Raw genomic sequence first — 22,536 nt, forward strand, 5'->3', positions numbered from 1 at the left:
TGCAGTGGAGCAGGTTACTAGAGTGCCAGTCAAACATGGCTGTAAAGAGAGCAATTTGCTCATCAACCCACAGCAACAGGAAATAGATTTCCAGGTGGTTCTCAGAAAAGGGGATAGGCTGCATCAAGCCACCAATAAAGGCACAACATTTAAGCAAACAAAAAAAAAAACAAAACAAAACGCTGACTTCGGGATTTGTAATTTTTTATGCCAATAGATTTCCTGAAGAGGGAAGTGATTGAATTTGGAAGGAAATATGCATGAACCAAGACGATGCTCAGTGGACGGGAGGGCCCTCAGCCTGAGCTGAGCTTTGTAGATGTCATTCTGTGCTGCGGGTCAACTAAGCCCCACCCCGGTGCCAGTCAAGAATGGTTTTGGGGTGAGAGCTCTTGGCGAGTGATGTTTTATTTTAGTGCCAGGACCCAGATGTGTAGGTCCACACATGGTGGCCACCTGAGCCTCAGCACAGAAAGTGCCTCTGAGATACAGGCCCCCAGCAGAAGGAGTGCACTTGGCTAAAATGTGAACCAAACCCTCTCTCCTTTCTTAGGCAATTAAAGAGCCTCGTTGCACACTTGGAGACACTGTTCACACAGGCGATTCTTCTGCTATTAGAGAAGCAGATTGACTCCATTTTGATCATCCTGCCCTCGTCTGCTTGGCAAGCGCAGTGTGATGTCCATATGCTCTATTGTTCCCGTCAGCAGGGCGCTAACGTTTCTTTTGCTGCTGCTCTCACTTCTGTGGGGGATGTTTTTTTAGCCCCCTTTTCAATGTTGCCAACACATACATATATATTTTTAAAACATAGCACTTATTCTGGAGCTGCAGAAGGTGTGAGAGCTGTGTCCTCTAGCCATGGTACTGCATTTTCATTCAAACTCTGCTTCCTGCCTTTAAATGCAGCGTAGATTAGTTTTCCAAAGAGGTACGGATCACCAGTAAGTGGCAGTAGCCTGGCTTAAAGACAGGCTGCACTTACACTTCAGAGGCGACTGCCTGGAACTGGGAAAGGGTTGCAGCCAAACGGAATTTATTAGCGGGATCTATAGAATGTGTTTGAAGAGCTACGGTGGTGTGAGCCGGCAGGCACACAGGTTGGCCCACCACCACACAAAGTCAAACAGGCCAACTGCTCAGGGGATTCAGACTGGCATGCCTTGTCAGCATTTCTTTATTTCTTCCTGCAGAGAGACACAAATGGAACAAATTTTCAGTCCCAGTGACTTATGCTTCTTGTGCATTTTCCCCTCTTCTTCAGAGCTTCCTTCCATGTTCTCAGCCTCCACTCCAGCTTCTCTTCCCCAGATGGTGTTAAGGAAGCAATTGTTTCTTTAGTGGTTCCAGCTGATTCCCTCCCTGCCAGTACCTGGATTTCCTGTTGGGCTGGATTTGTAGCTGGGGAGAATTTCCTCAGTTCCTTAAGTAAGAATTTTTAACTCCATATTCAATGAGAGGGCTGTGGAATTTGGCTTCTTTACAAAAACTAATCAGTGTAAAGTGTGGGCTACACTGCACCTGATCTTGAGAGACCCCCACAGGAGTGGGGAAAAGATCATTTATTCTTTTGGGGGGTATGCAGCATTCAAAACCCATTTCAGAAAATGCTGATTTAGTTCTTCCAGATGACTTCTTTGCAGAATGTTTGCCCTGACAGGGACCTCCTCTCTGAACTCTGCTGGACATAGCAAGGTATGGCAGGAAGGGGATGCCCTTTGTGGCCAAGCTCATGTGCACTCAGATGTCAGCTCCATCTCTATTGGCTGGATGACCTTGGAAAAGCCAGCCCCAGTTCCCCTCAGCCAACCAGGGTGAGGACATAACGGTGTGACTAAGAGATTCGGGATGGGGTAGGAGAACAATCCGGCATGGTAACGATGAGTCTTCCTATGGAATGATGTCATAGATTTTCATCATTTTAAATTTCTGTCATGAAAGAAATCTTGCAATTTTGACAATTCTTGAACAAATAGACTGATAACTTTTTTTTTTTACACAATGGCTAATTTTATACGAATGCATTTCGCAATCTAGTCCATTTGTGATGGAAGTCTGAATATCCTAGGGCCTTGAACTGGGATGCTGGGTAAGACATGTTCAAATCTGTGTGTTCTGTTGAGGTAGGAGGATTTTCCCTCCAACCCTCCCCTTCCTCCACACCAGCCTTCAGCGTTAGGATTAAGTGAAGTAATGTTTGTACAACACCTGGGAATCAATTTGAACTACTTGATGTTTAAGAGACTGAACTGACTTATTATTATCCCAATTTCCATCCACAATTCAATTTTATTTTTCAATACCAACTCTGAAAAGCAGCCTAAACCTTCTCATTTCTACAACAAGGAGATTGCAATTATCTGTAGCTATTCTGAAACTGTTACTTCGAACATGTTGATCGACCATCCCTATAATTGTAATGGGATTTTTTTTTCTTCTCCTCTTTTATAGTTTGGGTGAATTTTATCTGAGTGTAAAAAAGCTCATAGCAGTTGCTTAAAAAGAGAAACACAGTGATGTCTGGTCATTCCCACCAGACAGATCTCTACCACATGAATATTCAGGGAGACCCGAACAGTCCATTAAAAACAAAGTTGAACTCTACCTGTTTATAGATTACTTCTCTTTGTAATTACACTATGTTTCAGCAACTAATGGGAATGAAACTTCTTAACAAAAACAACTGACTTTCCATAACATGAATTAAAGGAGAAATTAAGGTCAATTCTGTTTCAAATAACTGTCTCAAAAGGAAAAAAAAATCTCTTCATTAATCAAAAGCATCCAGATCTACTTCCCCTATTAATCCAGGTATATAGAAGCTCCTAACACTCGTAACCAATCTCTGTCTGCTCTAATGGATATTTGGAACCTTTATTGATTTGGGTAAATTTGCTTCTTCTAAGGTCAATAATGATAAATGAGTCATGTTCTGCATGAAGTGACTTGGTACTTTGAATTAAATGATTGTAATTATCTGTAGTTATTCTGTAACTGCTACTGTTACTGCTGTTGACAGAACATCCATGTAATTGTGATGGGAATTTTTTTTTTCTCACCTCTTTAATAATTTGGGTGAATTTTATCTGTACAGGGGAAACCCTCGCCGCAGTGGTTTAAAGGGAGACACGACCATGCAGGACACCTTCACCTGTGGTTCTGTCCTTCTCTGCCACATCCCGCCTGTTCTCGCCCTGGGTTGGCTCCCATCCCAACCTACCATTCACACCAGATCCCTGGGGAATTTCAGGGCGGGGCCAAGTAAGCATGGCCATCCAGCGCCCTTCCAGTGGTGAACTGAATCAGGCTCAGAACCCAGAGGTGAAAGGTTAATCACTCACTGTGTTTCCTAGGCCCTCCTAATAAAGTATGCTTGGAAGTGCTCATCTACCCTGTGGTGTGAAACCCTCGCCTGTGATGAGAAAACCCTGCCTGCCCACAGCCCTTGCTGTGCTTCCCTCTGCTGCCTGCTGCTGTTTGGAGGGCAGGATCTACATACAAAGCCCTGAGTTCTGCCACAGTGAGGACACATTGGGTATGGTGCTAGTGGAATGTGTGTTCTCAGCTGACCTCCCACTGGAGGGTTTTGCCCACCTGCATGTTGGCCTCCAGGTGAAGACAATCCAGAGGCAATTTAGGACAGATTTAAAAGGAAGAAAGATGCGCTCCGTACCCTCCAGGTACATGCTTCTCCTCTAAACCAAGGGACTAGAGATTTATGTTTCAACATGTATAAAGCAAATTTTAAGGCTTTTTAAAAAATGTTTTAAGAGAAAGGCGTCAACTTGGGCAAAGTATTTCTTCTTTCTATGCCTCAGTTTCCACCCTTACAAAATGAAGCTGAAGGAAATGGCTGTCTTTTGAAGATCTCCGGTTGCTCAAACCCGGGTTTCTCCAGACAAGGGGGCTTTTAGAGAAAAGGCAGAGATATTCCCTTTGAGTGCAGACATGTAGTAGAAATGTCTTCTTGTGAACTCTCCTGGCCAGCATCAAGTGGTCTGGGAAGGGTCCCTGCTTTAGCCCTGTGTGTTTCAAAACTCAGAAAGAGAGAGATGAAGTGAAATCTCGCTTCAATGAGGGAGCATTTTGCTGGAAGTGAAATAGGAGAGATAAGAACTCACTGGGCTAGGCCCCACATGTGCCAGTGAGTGATCTGGAGGAAGAAACACCTTTAAAAAAGTAATTTAGAGCTGAATACAAAACTGGAGAACAGGACATAACTGGTGCTTCCAGAAAATAGAAGGCACAGATGGTAAGACGTTGCTTGAGTTTTAATAGTAGGGTGAAAATGAAGAGACCGATGAGAGCAGAAGCAGACTAGAACCTGGGGAAGAGGCTGTTTGACGTTGGTAATCTTTCTAAGGAGGAGAGCACTGTAGCTTGATGCAAGTTGCACACCCAGACAGGAGCAGGAGTGGGAAGTGGGTGCTGTGGTTCGCACGCTTCTCCCTGCAGTGCTCACAGTGGGGGTTGCCTCTCCTTTGGAGGAGCAATAAGTGAGGGCAGGACATTGGAACATGGAGAATGGTGAAAACGGGGCAGCAGGACTCATCTGTCAGATTCTAAGACCTCTCATTTACTTCTCCCGTCTCTTATCACCTCTTAGACTAGAGAGTCTCAGCTGTGATTCATTCCCATTTGTTCGTGGTGTTTCAGAAGTGACCCTTAAGACCTTTCCCGTTTTCCATGAAAGTCTGAGATGTCCCCAAATATGGGGGATTTCCTTCCCCTGAGGCTAGGGGAGTAGGCCTTCTCTATCGCCACCCCAGCCTACACGTGCTGACCAGAAAGGAAAATCCATAAATAATTCTAATAATTTAAAGTCACCTTCATGTGCTCCTGGCTCCCACAGATGAGGAAGGCATCTGAGGCCACCTCCATTGGTCTTACTCCAGCAGGCCTCGCTAATGAGGTGGAAGCCAGAGAGAGGACAGCCATGCTCAGTCACAGTGTGGCTGTGATGGCCGCAAAATGAGAAAAGCCACTGAGAAAAAATGGCCCGTGGTGACAGGGCCACGGTTCCCTTCTCCATCTTTTCCTGCACAAACTGGAAGCACCCGACACTGCTGTAAAGCCTGCAAAACCCGATGAACTTGCAGCAGGTGGTAGCACTTGCTGCCATCTAATCTTAGCCTCAACCCCTCAGTCCTCTGAGAACAGAGCTATGGCGACAAGGGGGAATATGAGAGCATTCCTGCTTAAAGTCTGGAATCAAAGGTTTCAGCTAAAGGGCAAACCCTTTAACCCGATTAACTCCTCTCTGAAACAGGAGAACATCAAGAAGAAACTGACTCTACTTTGCTTTACAGATAAACCAAGTGGAGGGTCTGGTTCAAATAGTGAACCTGTTAACAAAGAAGAGAATTAGCGCTAATGGACTATTCTTTCTCTTTGTGGCAGCCCCGGTCCAACATCTGTCTGCCAGAGAGTGTGCACAGCTGTATGCAGGTCATTATTTGTCTATGAACAGAATATTGCATAGTAGACACTGTGAACTTCAGAAGAATTGACAGGAAATCTGTCAGAGAGGCTGCAAACAGTGAGCCCTGCATTTCAGCTTGGCCTTGAAAATGATTTTTCGTTGAGGGTCCATTCCTCACTGAAGAGAAATTTACTTTAGACAATGGGACAGTGGAGTGGCCATTTAGAGAAGCCCGCTCACTCCCTTGCCAGGGTGTTCTTTCTTCCCCAGCTCTTGTTGCAACAAAATACAGCTGTTGCATTCTCTGTGCCCCGACTACCCAGCAAGCATTCCAGCTAGAGGAGCGCAGGCAGAACTGGGTCTGCTGTGGCCTCGGTAGACATCAGCCTAGTGCCAGACAGAGAGGTGACGCTGAACAGAAAGCCGCAACTGTTCAATGTCATTGTCTCCAGGTCTTCTTATTAAAGAGGCATCTAGTTCCTGGCTGGGACTTGCTGGCTTGTTCGCTGTTATTTTAACTTCTCTTTTCTTCCCACCAACTCTTCTGCTCCTTCCTTTCCCCCCTTTCTTCCTCTCTTCCTGACCCAGGAATGGAAAATATGTTACAGATCAGTTTTGGCAAATGGTGAGAGGGGAAAGTGGTTGGTGCTGGGTATACCCCCAGAGAAAATGAAGCATGTTGTCTGGTGTCAGCCCACCACAGACAGCCACACACATTCCCCAGAAAGACTTAATTGAGCCCATTTGGCCATCCTGGCTCAGTAGGAGTCTTTTAATAAAATAATGTGGAATAGCACACTTCCTTCTTCTTCTTTTTTTTTTTTTAAAGATTTTATCTATTTATTTGACAGACAGAAATCACAAGCAGGCAGAGAGGCAGGCAGAGAGAGAGAGGCGGAAGCAGGCTCTCTGCAGAGCAGAGAGCCCGATGCGGGGGCTCGATCCCAGGACCCTGGGACCATGATCTGAGCCGAAGGCAGAAGGTTTAACCCACCGAGCCACCCAGGCGCCCCAGCACACTTCCTTCTTGAAAGACTTCTTTCTTGACTTTTGTGCAGGTCAGGGTTGGGGGCACAGGGAAGACGGAGGTGGGGCTCATGTTGCAGCTGTACTGTGCATGAGATGCAGCTGTACTGTACTGAGGATGAGACAGAGTCTGGAAGCAAGGGTTTGGAATTGAGGATGAGGGGAAGGAGAGTTCACAACCACTTTAAAGCTCAAACTTTGAGAAGCCCTTTCATTGCTATGGATAAATGAGAAAAGAGGGTAAACGGGCTTAGCAGATAGAGAAACAGCAGCTGTAAACTCGGGGCCCTGAAACATTCCATGGAAGTATCTAACTGTTGTCCCTTTGTGTGGCTTGTAATCTTTAACAAATAATGCCATGGGATCGGCACACAGTCATGTATGAACTGGGATCCAACAACTCTTCACATCTCCCAGCAGAGTGATAGACGATCTGGAGCAGTCATTTTTGTTGAGGTCCTCAAAAAGCTCTAGTTTATATCAACGAAGCAAAAGACAGTGTCAATGCTAATGGATCATCCCAAAAGCAAATATTCAGGCGTCCTAACTTTGGGAAAACGTGGGGTCCTACCCTTCCCATCTTTTATAAACTGAAGTTCCCCTTTAATGAACTGGTGCACAGACTACAATTATCATTGGCAAAAAAGGCCAATGGCAATGAAAGGATTCACTTTCCTCAGAAATCAGCCACCTCCAGTTTGTTTGAAAAAACGTCCTAGGAAAGGCAGCCTCTATCCCCCTTTTTTTCTGAATACGGAAGGGGAGAGAACTGTGTAATAAAAGTTATCCTTAGCAAATTATCAGTTGCTGAATTAGGAAGTTAGAGAAATTGGACACAGCTCTGACTCTAGGTTTATTTCCCCTTTCCCACACCAAAATGGAATCTTAAATGAAAAATTGCAGCATCTCCACCCTGTAATGAAATGTACAGAAGAAATGAAAAATGCATTACTTTACCCCATGTGTATGCACTACATCATTATACCACTGAGAATGGCTCACTAATGATACAGAACATATGGGGGTCTTCCATAATGAACTACAATGAGGTACATTAAAAATATAGATGAGTTTAATTTGATATATTTATTTAATTGATTTAAAAAATCTTATCAGACAATTTCATAAGACTTCTCTAGACGGCAGTTATTCCTGTCGGAGGAATCCAGGCTCTGTGTCATTATGAAGTTTACACCAACATCAGTGGAAAGTGATCTAATTAGCCAAAATGAAGGATATAGTAAGGTCCAAACTCTTGCCGTTTCAATAGTTTGGGTTGTGAACTCATTTTGTGCTTATCTTCTTTTGAGTGTTGGCTCTAACTCCAGGCAGATTTCTCTGGGTCGGTTTAATATGTTCACATTTGTGATAAGCATTGTCATTTCTCTGCAGGTTGAAAGGAGGTTTCTTCTCCCTTCCTTCTGGCCAACAAAAAAAAAAGCAGTGTGGGACCTTTTTCAAAAGTTGCCATTCTGGTGCCAGAGAGATATGAAAATATAATTTTATAGAGAATGTTAATGCTTTCTAATACAGCATATAATTAGATTTTATACCTTTTAAGAAGTAGGAAGTAGTCTGGCTTATAGTTGGTATTGGATGTTTAATGTGTTAAATTTAGATGTTTTTCATTGGATTTATATCAAATTGTTCAGCCTCAATGTGCAGTGTAATCTAAGGCTTTAGTACTTTCAGAGAATGAAATTTTACCTAGAGATTTCAAAGAAGAAGGAAAAAAAAGCTTTTTTATTTTCTTTTATTTTGTACAATTCTGAGTTGTGTATAATAGTATCCACATTCAGCAACAGGTTGCAACAATTCAGAAACCTCATCCTAGCTTAAAACTCAGACTCAAACTCAATTTTCTGTTACGATAATTTTATATAACCCCTGTTACATCTCAATTTATGGAAATAATTAGAGCAAATTAGATCACAGGAAAGTTTAATTAGCCAGGCATAGTTTTGAATTAAAGTTCATTTTCTGTGAAAATTAGAAAAGCCTGAGTACTTGGTTCCTCATTATATAATGATTTAGCATCATACATCATTGGCATCGTGGGCAAGTGAGGGTGGGGCTGTGGCTGGGAGGGCGGTGTGTTCACTGACCCAGAACTGGAGAAGGTGCCGAGACAGCTGAATGGTCAGAAAAGAAGATCCCGGGGCGCCTGGGTGGCTCAGCGGGTTAAAGCCTCTGCCTTCAGCTCAGGTCATGATCCCAGGGTCCTGGGATCGAGCCCCGCATCAGGCTCTCTGCTTAGCGCAGAACCTGCTTCCTCCTCTCTCTCTGCCTGCCTCTCTGCCTACTTGTAATCTCTATCTGTCAAATAAATAAATCTTTAAAAAAAAAAAAAAAAAAAAAAAAAAAAAAGAAAAGAAGATCCCTGCAAATCGAGATCCAACCACATCCAGTACATTACACTCTAGGTTAAAATTTCCTGCTCTTGATTCTGCATTTGTGATTTTCACATTGCTCTAGAAGCTATTGTTTGATCTCTTTTTTTAAAAAAATCAGTTTCTTACTCGCATATCCTATATCTGCTGGAAGCCACAGGATAGTGTTTGTTCTGAGTATTTAGGTGTGAGGGGGTCAGGAGGTAAATTTTCTCATTTTTACATTCATTCACTATTGTGCCTTAATTTTTCTAAATATTCTTATTATGGGGTTTTTCACAAAAACAGTATACCCCAGCATGTGGATTCATATTTACTTTGTATACACAGATGAGAATTGGCAAATATTTTACTGATGATGAAGATCTTTGATTAAAATTTATCTAGTCATATGACTTAATTTGGATTACGCTAATCCAAATATTAATAATTAAGGTCTACCTTGAAACCTGGCTTGAATCTCTGCTCTTTCAAGAAACCTCCCCTGAATTCTCACTTTGCCCCCCCCCCCCCGCTCTCCTATAATGCGCCTCCCAGTCTGCCTTGTATTAACGTTGTTTATGCACACACTACCCACCCTCAACCCTCCTGTAAGCCAGGGACTTTCTATCATTCATTTTGCATATGCCACAGCGTTTGCCATAGCGTTTTGGCCACAGTAGGTGCTCAATAAATATTTATTTTACTGATCACTGGTGTGAGGAGCTGTTCACTATTCAGACCATGTGGTTCAGAAATACATCTATGTGCAGTCAACGCCTTCGATTTTCTTCTTCCAGTGAGGCAGCATGGAGAACACTGACCAGATCTGTGACTTCTGTGGAGGTGGCCATCAGCTCAGAGTGCCCATATTCACAACTACCCATTTCCCCTGACATCTCTCTCCATGTCAGCTCAGACCAGTGATTCCAGTGTGAAAAGCAGTAGTGCTAGCTACTGAGCATTAAGCCTAAACTTACATTAAATCGATTTTTGTATCATAAGTGGAAAGCCATCAAACAGAATTTAGCAGACTATACAGACCAACCATGAAATTAAATTTGACTTCCCTGAATATGGTGGTATCTATCAGAAACTTCCTGTACCAGGGGAGTTCAAAGAAATGTAGTAAAGAAGTACCACAAAAATAAATGGAAGCATTTGTTTATAAATTACTTTCTAATTAAGAATATGAATTTTTTTTACCTTGATTTTAATTTGCCCAAGCAAAATTTTTTCTATCCCTTTTCTGTAATCCCAGCATAAAATTCCAACTATGGCTGCCAGTTCCCAGCAAAACGCATACTTTTTTTTAAGATCTTTTTAAAAAATTACTTTTTTGGGTCAATTATTGTTGACCTACTTCACCAATTTTATCCTCCCATCACCCCCTGCCTCTGGCAAACTCTGTCTCTTCTCTGTAACTATGAGCTCAGTGGGTTTGGTTTGTTTTTTAGAGTTTACATACAAGAGAGATCATATGGTATTTGTCTTCCTCTGTCTGACTTATTTCAGTTAGCACGATGCGTTCAAGGTCCATCCCGCTCGTTGCCAATGACAAGATTTCATTCCTTTTTTTTTATGAGTGATTAGTATTCTACTGTATGTATACCATGGTTTCTTTTGGAAAACAGTATGGAGATTCATAAAAAAAAAATTAAAAATAGAACTACCATACAATCCAGCTTTTCTGCTTCTGGGTATTTATCTGAAGAAACTGAAAAGGGTAACTCAAAAGGATATATATCCCCTATGTTTGTTGCAGCTTTATTTACAATAACTAAGATAAAGAAACGACTGAACTGTCCATCAAGGGATGGATTCCATACTGTTTTACATAGTGGCTATACCAGTTTACCAACAGTGTACAAGGATTTCCTTTTCTCTACCTACTTACCAATATGTATTTCCTTTTTTGATAACAGCTATTCTAAAGGGCATAAAGTGATACATTATTGTGGTTTTGATTTGCATTTCCCTGATGTTTAATAATGTTGGGGGTCTTTTCATGTGCCCATTGCTTGTTTGGAAAAATATTTATTGAGATCTGCTGCCATTTTTAAATTGGATTGTTTGGATTTTTTGCTATTGAATTGTATGAGTTCTTAATTCATTTTAGATATTATCCCCTTATCAGTTATGATTTGCAAATATTTTCTCCCATTCAGTAGGTTCCCTTTTCATTTTGTCGATGGTTTCCTTTGCTGTGCAGAAGCTTTTTATATTGATATAGTCCCACTTATTCATTTTTACTTTTGTTGATTTTTTTTTTATGGTGTCAGATTAAAAAAATCATCACCAAGATTTATGTCAGGGAACTTGCCACATAGGTTTTTCTAGGAGTTTTATGGTTTCAGGTCTTATGTTCAAATCTTTAATCCATTTGAGTTAAATTTTGTGTCTGATATAAGATAGTACTCGAGTTTCATTCTTTTGCATGTGGTTGTCCAGTTTTCCCAATGCCATTTATTGAAGGGACTGTCCTATACCCACTTTATAGCTCAGGTCCTTTGTTGTAAATTTATTGACCATATATGCATGGCTTTATTTTCATGCTCTTTATTCTGTACCATTGATGTATATGTCTGTTTTTATGCCAATGTCATACTGTTTTAATTACTGTACCTTTGTATTACACTTTGAAATCTGAGAGTGTGATGACTCCAGCTTTCTTCTTTATTCTCAAGATTGATTTGGCTATCCAGGGGCTTTTTGGTTCTTTACAAATTTTAGGATTTTTTTTTCTATTTCTGCAAAAATTACTGTTGAAATTTTGATAGGGATGGCATTGAATTTGTAAATTGTTTTGGGTTATATGGACATTTCAATAGTATTGATTTTTCTAATCTTTGAGAGTGGAATATTTTTCCATTTATTCATGTCTTCAATTTCTTTCATTAATGTCTTGTAATTTTCAGTACATAGGTCTATCACCACCTTGCTTAAATTCATACCTAGGTACTTTATTCTTCTTGATATAATTGTAAATGGGCTTGTTTTCTTAAGTTCTTTCTCTGATAGTTTGTTATAAGTGTGTAAAAAAGCAAGAGATTTTTTTTTTTTTTTTGCAAGGGATTTTTTTGCCTGTTGAGTTTGTATCCTGCAACTTTATTGAATTCCTTATTAGTTTGAGCAGTTGTTGGTGGAGTCTTTAGGGCTACCTATATATAATAGCATACCATCTACAAATAGTGACAGTTTTACTTCTTTTTCATATGTATGCCTTTTTCTCCCCCTTGCCTAACTGCTGTGCTTTGACTTCAGTACTCTGTTGAATGAAAGTGGTAAGAGTGAACATCCTTGTCTTGTTCCTGATCTTACAGGAAAAGCTTTCAGTTTTTCACTGTTGAATATGATGTTAGCTGAGGGTTTGTCATATATGGCCTTTATTATGTTGCAATGTTCTCTCTATACCCACTTTGTTGACAGCTTTTATCATAGATGGGTGTTAAATTTTGTTAAATGCTTTTATGCAGTTATTGAGATGATCATATGATTTTTATCCTTCATTTTTTTAGTGTGATATATGACATTCACTTATCTGTGGATATTGAACCATTCTTAGATCCCTGAAATAAATCCCACTTGATCATGGAGTGTGATCATTTAAATGTTCTCTTGAATTCAGTTTGCTTATATTTTATTGAGGACTTTTACACTTACGCTCATCAGGGATATTGGCTTGTTTACTCTTCTTTTAATCAGTGTCCTTAGATGGTTTGGTATCAGGGTAATGTTGGCCTCTTAAAATGTGTTTGAGGGTGTTTACTCCTATTCTAATTTTGGGAATAATTTGGGAAGGATTGATATTAATTAATTAATTTATTTTTTTTTTGAATACTTGGTAGAATTAACCAGTGAAACCATCTGGTCCTGGACTTTTGGTTTTTGGGAGGTTTTGGATTACTGAATCTAACTCCTTACTAGTAACCCATTTGTTTGGATTTTCTATTTCATTGTGATTTGGTTTTGATAGGTTTTTTGTTTCCAGGAATTTACGCATTTCTTTTAGGTTGTCCAGTTTGTTGGCATGTAATTATTCCTCGTGGTCTCTTATGATCCTTTGTATTTCCGTAGTGTCAGTTGTAACATCTCTTTCATTTCTGATTTTATTTTTTTTGAGCCTTCTCTTTCTTTGGTGAGTCTAGGAAAAGGCTTATCAATTTTTTCAGTTCAAAGAACCAGCTCTTAGTTTCACCTTCTCTTTTGTCTTTCTTAGTCTCCATTTCATTTATTTCTGCTCTAATCCTTTGTTATTTCCCTCCCTCTATTAACTTTGGTTTTGTTTGTTCTTCTTTGTCTGTTTCCTTGAGGGGTAAAGTTAGGTTGTCTGTTTGAGACTTTTGTTTCTTGAGGTAAGCATTTATCTCTATGAACTTCCCTCTTAGAACGGTTTTTAGGGCATTCCACAAATTTTGACATGTTAAATTCCCATATTCATTTGCTCCAAGGTGCTTTTTTTTTTTTTTAAGATTTTTATTTATTTATTTGACAGACAGAGATCACAAGCCAGCAGAGAGGTAGGCAGAGAGAGAGAAAGAGAGAAGGAAGCAGGCTCCCCGCCAAGCAGAGAGCCCGATGCGGGACTTGATCGTAGGACCCCGAGACCACGACCTGAGCCAAAGGCAGAGGCTTTAACCCACTGAGCCACCCAGGCACCCTTCCAAGGTGCTTTTTTAAAATTTTTTCAGTTTTTTGTTGACTCACTTGTTGTTCAGTAGCATGTCATTGAACCTGTACGTATTTCCTCTTTAACTATAGTACCATAAAATTTCAAACATGGCCACTGGTTCCCATCAAAACACATACATTTGTGTTATCTGAGGACTACGATTTAATTTTTGAGAAGAGTTAATATTAATTTCATATTTCTTATATTTATTGATGTACAATCAACATACAGTTTTGTATTAGTTTCAGGTGTACAATATATACTGACTCAACAATTTTATACTTAGTGTTCATATAAGAATAAGTGTACTTTTATTCCCCTTTCTTTCACCCATCCCCCATCCACCTCACTCTGGCAACCATCTGTTTGTTCTCTGTGCTCATGAGTCTGTTTTTTCCTTTGCCTCTTTTTTCTTTATTTGTTCATTTGTGTCTTTATTTGTTCATTTGTTTCTAAAATTCTACATGTGAATGAAATCATATGGTATTTCTCTTCCTCAGTCTGACTTATTTCACTTAGCATATCCCCCCCGTAAATTCATTTGTTTCTGAAATGTTTTTAGACTTATATTTGAGTCCTACGTCTGGGACCATAAGAATCTGAAATACATCCAATAAAATGAAAGCACACTGAGATCATATGACTTGAGTGATCTTCTCATTCCACCAGCAGGTTTACTGCACTTGACTTGCCATCTGTTTAATGAGAGGAATTTAATAAGAGGAATCCCACTTGACCCAACTTGAGGAAGTGATTAAGAATTTTGACTAAAAGGACCATCGAACTGTACACTTTAGATGGGTAATATGAACTAATAGTATGTAAATTATATTTCAATAAAGTTATTAAAAAATAAGTACTTTTCCTGGATTATTGCAAATAATAAATTGTTTCCAAACCATAAGTGGTTTGGAAAGTTACCCGGATTTACCTATTCAGAGTAAGTATTACTTTAGGCCAAAGATGTGAGAGCTGGAAGAGAATTTATAGCTGTTCTAGTCACCAAAACTGGAGATCCAGAGAGGCTGAGGATTGGGTTACGGTCTCACAGTGAGTTACATGCAAAAGCAGGTTTTGAAATCCATACTTTCAAGCAGATGAGAACAAAACTTGTCGCTTGAAGTTCTTGAGTTTGACTGCATTACCTCCTGTTTTTCAGGGTTCATAGTTCTTCTAAAGTTAGTGATCTCTCAGGCATAATGTAGTCTTATGCTTAAAACCCTGTGAAGTTGAATCACTTAGTATTGAACTCAGAACCAAAAGTATCTAAATGAAATAAGTTTGGGCCTAAATAAATATTTCCATGGGGAAAGCAACATATGTTTCCTTCTCCTTTCCTTGGTTCTTATTTAATTGACCTTATCCATGTCCTGCGTTTGAAGATACTTCAATTCATTTTCAGAAAAGAATATAAACAAATGTGAAATTCCCAAAATCAAAAATATCTCTCATAACCTTGGTACTACATCGTTTACCCTGTTGAAGGTCTCTGATATCAAAGCTTCCAGATCTTTGATAATAAGATTGCATTGAAAACTGATAAAAACTGCCCATCTGCTAGAAGCCATTTTTGAATTACAACTTTTTGAACTTTTATCCTAAATGAAAATAGATCACTATACTTGCAGAAAGTATTCATTTCATTGCATCATATTCTGATTAAATCCTCTATAAAAAGAAATAGCCTTTTTTTAACCTTTACTTATTTTTAGCTCTAGGTCTCATATCACTTTAAGAAATATGTGCTTCATTTTTGTAGCCAAATGAAGTTCATATTCGCAATAAGAAAGATGTGCTTCATTATTTGAAACAATAACCCATGTTTTACTGAAAGACATAAAAGAAGACTAAAATTAATGGAAGGATACACCATGTTCCAAAGTAGAAAGAAAATTTTTCAAAGACTAACTTCTTCCTAATTTCTATTCTGTTTCTAATTCAATCGTATTTCAGATCCTAGCAGGATTTTTATTCTTAAATTCGACTTTTATTTTTGTGTTGACATGAAAAAATGAAAGAGTGAGGCTGGATAGGAAAATAAAAGGGGAAGAGAGAAATCAGAGGTAAAATTATATACAATTTTAAAAAATGTGATAAAAGCTATAATAATAAAAAATGTGATGCTGGCATATGGATCAATGAAAACAAAAAATGGAAACTAGGGTGAAAAAGACCCTGGTATATATGTACTAGAATTTTGGTGAAATGGAAATATAAAAAGAGTTCATACTCTGGAATTTGCTTTAAATAGTGCAAGAATAAATATTCTCTCTTTCAGATCCTGCCCAACATGTTCTCCCCTTCTGCTTGAGAGGTGTTGTTGGGAAATTAATGCAACAAAGAGATTTAATCCATAAACTTTTAAGCCATTATAAAAACAAACTCTGATTCCAAAGCTTTGCCTGTTCTTTGCAAAGGGAAATTCATTGAGCCAGTTAGACTGCCCTTTTGGCTATGAATGCTGTCTTGGGCCCTGGAGTCTGAGATAAATTTTTGAGTACAAGTAGTTGATTGGGGAGATAATCCTAGAAAATACTGGGAGGGGAGTAGAGAAGTAAGACAGGGTAGGAAGTCACCTTCCTCTCAAGCATCTTACCACTTTGGATAAGTAGAACCTGATCTTGCTGGGGAAATCTGGGAACCAGTATAAAACATGAATGTACACTCATCCACTCCAACTCACCAAGGGTGAGAGAACATGGGTATTTACACAGATTCAGTTATTCCATAAGGAGTACTGGGTTGGGAGAAGGGCAGGCATTAATGTCTGGGCACTTCCAACCTGCCACTCTCATGGACCAAACAAACTTTGGTGGCCAGATAATGCCTCAAGCAATCATTGCAGGTGTTGGTGGTCATGTCAGGCCAGAGAGTACCATGTGCTAAGAGGAAGGGGATGCAGATGAAGAAAAAAATGAGCAGTGTCTGATACAAAAGCCAGTACCTGTGCATTTACTTTGTATAGCAAAGAAATAAGACTTTTTAGTTTTCCTGTGATAACTTGAGTTGGAGAAAAGATGGGAAAGGGAGGCTGATAATTGCTGAGCTCAGGAAACACACATGACAGGTGAGAGAACTCAGTAAGCAGAAAGTAACTTGGCATCTGGCCAATCTAAGGGGATGTCATTGTGACAGTGATTGGAGGGTGCCATGATTTAATTTCGGACACAATCATGTTTTATAGCGAATATTAGGGCATTTCCCCTTCTGTTATACTCTCCCCCAATTATCTCCAAACTTTGAGTAAAAATCTGTTATACGTAACAGCCTTGTGTTAGCAGTGCCTTGGGAAATAAAAATGAAGGGACTGTGTCCATGCTAGGAATGAAGCTGTGCAGAGCAGTGAAGAGATGGTTATTTTGAGCAATTGAGCAAGAGTTTGGCATGAGAGGTGAGCACTCAAAGAGTGTAAGTCTCTACACAAATCCCTGGAAATATGGGAGAGACTGCTAGTAATCATGTTACTTTATTTAGATTTTATTTTAAAGAGTATTTTCGTAAAGCTATAGTACTTGATTCTATCTTAAAATTTTGATACACCGCTCATTATGAATTATTGCATTAGTTATTTTTTTAATTTGTTAAAATTTTTAAAATATTTAGTTATTTATTTGACAGAGAGCGAGAGAGAGAGCACAAGAAGGGGGAGTGGCAGGCAAAGGGAGAAGCAGGCTTCAAGGAGCCTGAGGTGGGACTGGATCCCAGGACCCTGGGATCATGACCAAGGCGAAGGCAGACGCTTACCCAATTGAGCCACCCAGGCATCTGCAACAAATATTTGAAAGGATTAAGTCATTGACATGTTAGCATCGCTTTTGAAAAGTAATTCTGAAGTTTGAATAAAGACCTTAAAATCATCTGTACTCCTTAATACAGGTGTGCCACTGCTAAGAATCTATCCTTATAAAATAAAGATGTGTCTGTTAAGCATCTGACTCTTGACCTCAGCTCAGGTCTTGATATCACGTTTGTGAGTTCAAGCCTTGCATTGGACATGTAAAATAAACTAGAGATGTGGTCAAAGATTTATATATTAGGGCACCTGGGTGGCTCAGTTGGTTAAGCAACTGCCTTTGGCTCAGGTCATGATCCCGGAATCCTAGGATCAAGTCCCACATCGGGCTCCCAGCTCAAAGGGGAGTCTGCTTCTCCCTCTGACCTTCTCCCCTCTCATGTTCTCTCTCACTGTTTCTCTCACAAATAAATAGATAAAATCTTTAAAAAAAAGTTGAAAAAAAGATTTATATATTAAATATAGTATTATGTAGGGTTATCAGTAATAATTCTTGAAAGAATTCAAATGTCAATGCAGGAATGGTTGAAGAAATCATGGCACAGTAATAGGATGGAGCATCATACAAATATAAAAATTGTCCTTTGAAAGAATAGCCTGATCTTAAGCTATAGCAGGGCATCCCCATGGCTAAGTGTAACATTGCGGAGGAGGCAATAGGAACAAACCTTTAAGCTGACTGTGATCATTGTAGTGTTACTACAAATGACTGAAGGACAGAGATCCCTCTTCTAAAATTTGCTGGGTTGTGTAAGTCCAAGTTCCTGTGTAAGATCCTAAAGGAGGGGAAATAAAAGGTGATCTACACTGGATTTCTATCAAACCCTAGAGGGTGGGTTTTTATGTCATATATGCTTTGATTTAGAAAAAATAAAAATATATCTCATAAGATGTGTCATCTATCAATGATAGGATTATGGGTGATTTTTATTTTCCTGTTTACACTTTTCAGCATTATATTCAAGCATGCATTCTTGGAGCAAAGGATTTTTGTGTCTCAGTTCATTGCCTTGGCGTATCTTCCAGATGTTTAAGACATACCTCTTCCAAATAATATTACAATTTTGAACTGTAGGGCAAGAAGCCTTGGAAAATGGAATTATTTTCCCAGTAATTGTCATAGTTTAATAATAGAACACCATATATGTGTCAAAGGGAAAGAGATGGAGCAGAAAGGTATTCTATGCTAGAGAAACGAATGTCAAGACTTTGGAATAAACTTCAAAACAGTTCTTTTAAGAAGTCCTTGTTTTTTATTTTTTTATTTTTAAAGATTTTTATTTACTTGACACACAGAGAGAGAGAGATCACAAGCAGGCAGAGAGACAGGCAGAGAGAGAGGGGAAGCAGGCTCCCCGCCAAGCAGAGAGCCCAGTGCGGGACTCGATCCCAGGACCCTGAGATCATGACCTGAGTTGAAAGCAGAGGCATAAACCACTGAGACACCCCAGGTGCCCCCATTTTCGACATTTCTAATGTGTTCAGTATTCATTCATGTCGAGATGAAGCCACAGGTAGTAATGTGGGCATCACGGGGCTCAAGTTCCGGGGCCCCTCCTATCACTCCCCATCCAGGGAGCTTGACCACCATATGCCATATTTGTTGACTCAAAGAAGAAGGATTTACTATAAATATAGATTTTTAGTTGCACCTCTTAGACACATTTGCAAATAGGAATGTTGATTTAGTAAAATCTTAGATGGACTTCATCTTTGGATCTGCTTACTTGGAGCTTACAAAATACATGCCAACCAGTGACTGTATTTTATTCAATCCATGTCCTTTTCAAAGCTGAGAACATAAATGGTCCTAAGAGCCTAACCCCAGCATCTAAGAAAGTAACACTTCTTTGTCTGGGCAAATGGTGAAGGAATCTCCCATTAGAAGTAGTATATTATATACATACTATATATATATATATATATATATATATATATATATATATGACTGAATTTTGCACATAAAGATGATTGATGGTATTTTTTTTTTGATTGATGGTATTTGAATGAGCATTTTGATTTAAGGCATGCTGCAGGCCCCAGAAACTGACAGCAAATGTACTTTATGAACAATAGTGAATCTTATCAGCACAGCACCACTGTGTCATTTGTTCAGTGAAAATATCCAGTTCTGCGGGCCCCTGGGTGGCTGAGTTGGTTGAGCACCCGACTCTGGGTTTTGGCTCAGGTCTCGATCTTGCAGTCCTGGGATCGAGCCAGGTGTTGGGCTCTGCTCAGTGCCGAGTGTGCTTCGGATTCTGAATGTGCTTCGCATTCTTTCTCCCTCTCCCTCTGCCCCTCCTTGTCTGCTCTCTCTCTCTCTCTCTCAATGAATAATAAATAAATAAAAAGAAAATATCTAATGCTGTACTATAAATTCTGAATTGTTTTCCATAAAAGGCGTAGCATCATGCAGGAAATTCAAATCCAATATTGAATGAATCTTTTTCTCTCTTTTTTTTTTTAATTACAAAGGCAACATTTCCTCCCTGATTTTTCCCCATGACTTGCTTTTTGCTTGGTTCCCTGACTCAGTGAACTCAGTGAATCACTGGGTGCATTTTGCTATTTGACTCAAAAGATATATTGACTGCCAGACTCATTTATTTTCCTGCTATTAAAAAAGAAGAAGAAGAAGAAGGAAACCTTTTAAAAACTCATTGAAAATCATAATCTTATTTGGGGAAAAAGATTAATATCTTTGATGAACTGTGAGCTAATGAGCTAAGGAAAAGAGTGGTCTTTGGATATCATACTTTGGATATGATGCCACCTTTCAGGTGGCTTTCATTTTCATGCCTGGGAGACAGGCATCTTAAAAAAAAAACAAAACAAAAAAACCTTGGCTATTGCATATAAAGTTTAGAGAATTGAGTATTGTCTACTAAAGCAACAAGATTTACGAGAAATGTCTGGCTCAATTGCATTAGGGAAAAAAAATGATTTCAAAAAAATCGCTTCCCTGCCTTTTAAAATGAAAACCATCTGCAATGAAAAATTTAAAATGATAAATCTTCTCCTTTCACACTGCTACTGATAAATGGTTAGTTTTCTTCCTCTTTTGGGAGGGGGCAGAATAAGGATGTAAGAATATGTGATATTTGCATACACAGCCCTTTATTAAGTATCTGTGTACTCTTCTGGAGTTTTTAATAAGTTTCTAAGTCATTATTGTTGTTGTTGTTGTTACTATTATTATTATATGATATTATAAGATGCATTGTATGGAAACTCCAGACTGTAATTTTTTGGAGTTGAAGTTCAATAACATTTGACCTTTCTTAGCTATGAAAAAAAAACCGAAAACTTTATTCTGTTTCAATAAATATAATTTCAAACCATAGGGTATATTTAAGTCAAGATCTATTCAATGTAATTACATTTTAAATTAGTCAATTTATACAAGTTTATATTTGATTTTAAACATTCAATAATGGATGTTTTTTATAGTAAAATACACTTTTCATTTTGATAAAAATCTACAGACTCTAACATGATAAATGTATTCAAAATGTAAAAGAAATTAAGAATTCTGCAATCCGGGCGCCTGGGTGGCTCAGTGGGTTAAGCCTCTGCCTTCGTCTCAGGTCATGATCTCAGGGTACTGGGATCCAGCCCTGCATCAGGCTCTCTGCTCAGCATGAAGCCTGCTTCCTCCTCTCTCTCTGCCGGTCTCTCTGCCTACTTGTGATCGCTCTCTCTCTCTCTGTCAAATAAATAAATAAAATATTAAAAAAAAAAAAGAATTCTGCAATCCTTGTTCTCTTTTTTCTCTGGGTCACATGCTCACACACACACACACACACACACACACACACACACACATGAACATTCACAAACACACACAGGAGCACAGTGACTGAAATAATAAATCTAGATGTTAGGTTTTTGTTTTTGTTTTTGTTTTTTTCCTGTTCCAAGATTCATTGTTTATGTACCACACCCAGTGTTCCATGCAATACATGCCCTCCTTAATGCCCACCTCCAGGCTTACCGAATGCATCTTGGAACACTGGGAAAAAAAAATAAAATAAAATTAATATGTTAAAAAAAAGATGTTAGAGTTTTTTGTTTGTTTGTTTTTTGGGTATTTTTTGGTTCTCTACTATCAAAGCACTTAGGCAACTGTGTCCATTGTTTCATTTTACCCAGATCCTTACAAAGGATGAGAATGTAATACGTGAATTTGTATAAGACCATTCTCTACGTTCTGTGGCTCTCAGTTTATTAAACTAATCTAATCTAATCTAGGGCACTGATTCTCATATGGCTTATTCTTAAGCAGGAGAACTACCCCTAATGGTGGTGCCTCTCTCTTTCCTCAAGTGTAGGGGCATCCAGCCTTCTTTGGAAACATGGGACTTTAATTGGAAATTCCAGTGCCTACTTTACTAGTCATTGTTTCCTAATGCAAACTGGCAGTGCAATTGAGGGCAGATTATACAGAGCTGCCATCCTGAGGTGTTCTAAACAAGTGACAAATCATTAACAGCAAATCTCTGGATCCCTGTGAGTGAGCTCTGTGGCTGCTACTGGAGGCAAACAAGACCAGAGAGGAGCGGCGGAGATCTGAGGAGGCAGAAGCTGCTGCATTAATGACTGGCATTGTCAGCACTGAGTGCTGGGATGACTTCAGCATCTTCACTTTCACCTTCTTCTCAGGGGTGTTGCTATGGGTACCGTCTCAGAGGTGTCAGAGAAAAAAAGAGCAGGAGGGAGACTGATGAACAACATAAGGAAGTAAAGGATATGCAATGGCATAACAATATGAAGACATCCTTCCCATACAAACGCGTGTGTTGCATTACTTCGATAGGGACCCATTAAATATGGAGGCTGGCAGACAGGAGAGTCGGTTGAATTGTCAACAAATGACAAATAAAAGGTACTTTAGAACTATTTTATGGCCCCAATTATCCATCAAGATAATCGTAGTGCTGGACCTTTATCACTCAGGGTATAATCATTTGTCACTCAATTAATTTATAAGCCCCTGGGAATTGTATACATGTATGGTATATTGGTGTTTTACCAGTATGGCAAGACTTGGGAAAGCTGTTCATTATTTTAAAGGCTATGTTTTTCTGCACTCTTTTCAGACTCCTGCTCCCTTCCATGATCAGAGATTCTGTGAAGGTGCCAGTTCCCTAGCACTTTGACTTTGAAATTAAACATCGTGGTAACCTTCCCTCTTGCAATGTGTTAATCATCATTAGCCTAATTCTCTCTCTCAGTCTCACTCTCTCTGCATCAT

The sequence above is a fragment of the Meles meles genome, chromosome 6, assembly GCF_922984935.1.
Source record: "Meles meles chromosome 6, mMelMel3.1 paternal haplotype, whole genome shotgun sequence".
NCBI classification, from domain to species: domain Eukaryota; kingdom Metazoa; phylum Chordata; class Mammalia; order Carnivora; family Mustelidae; genus Meles; species Meles meles.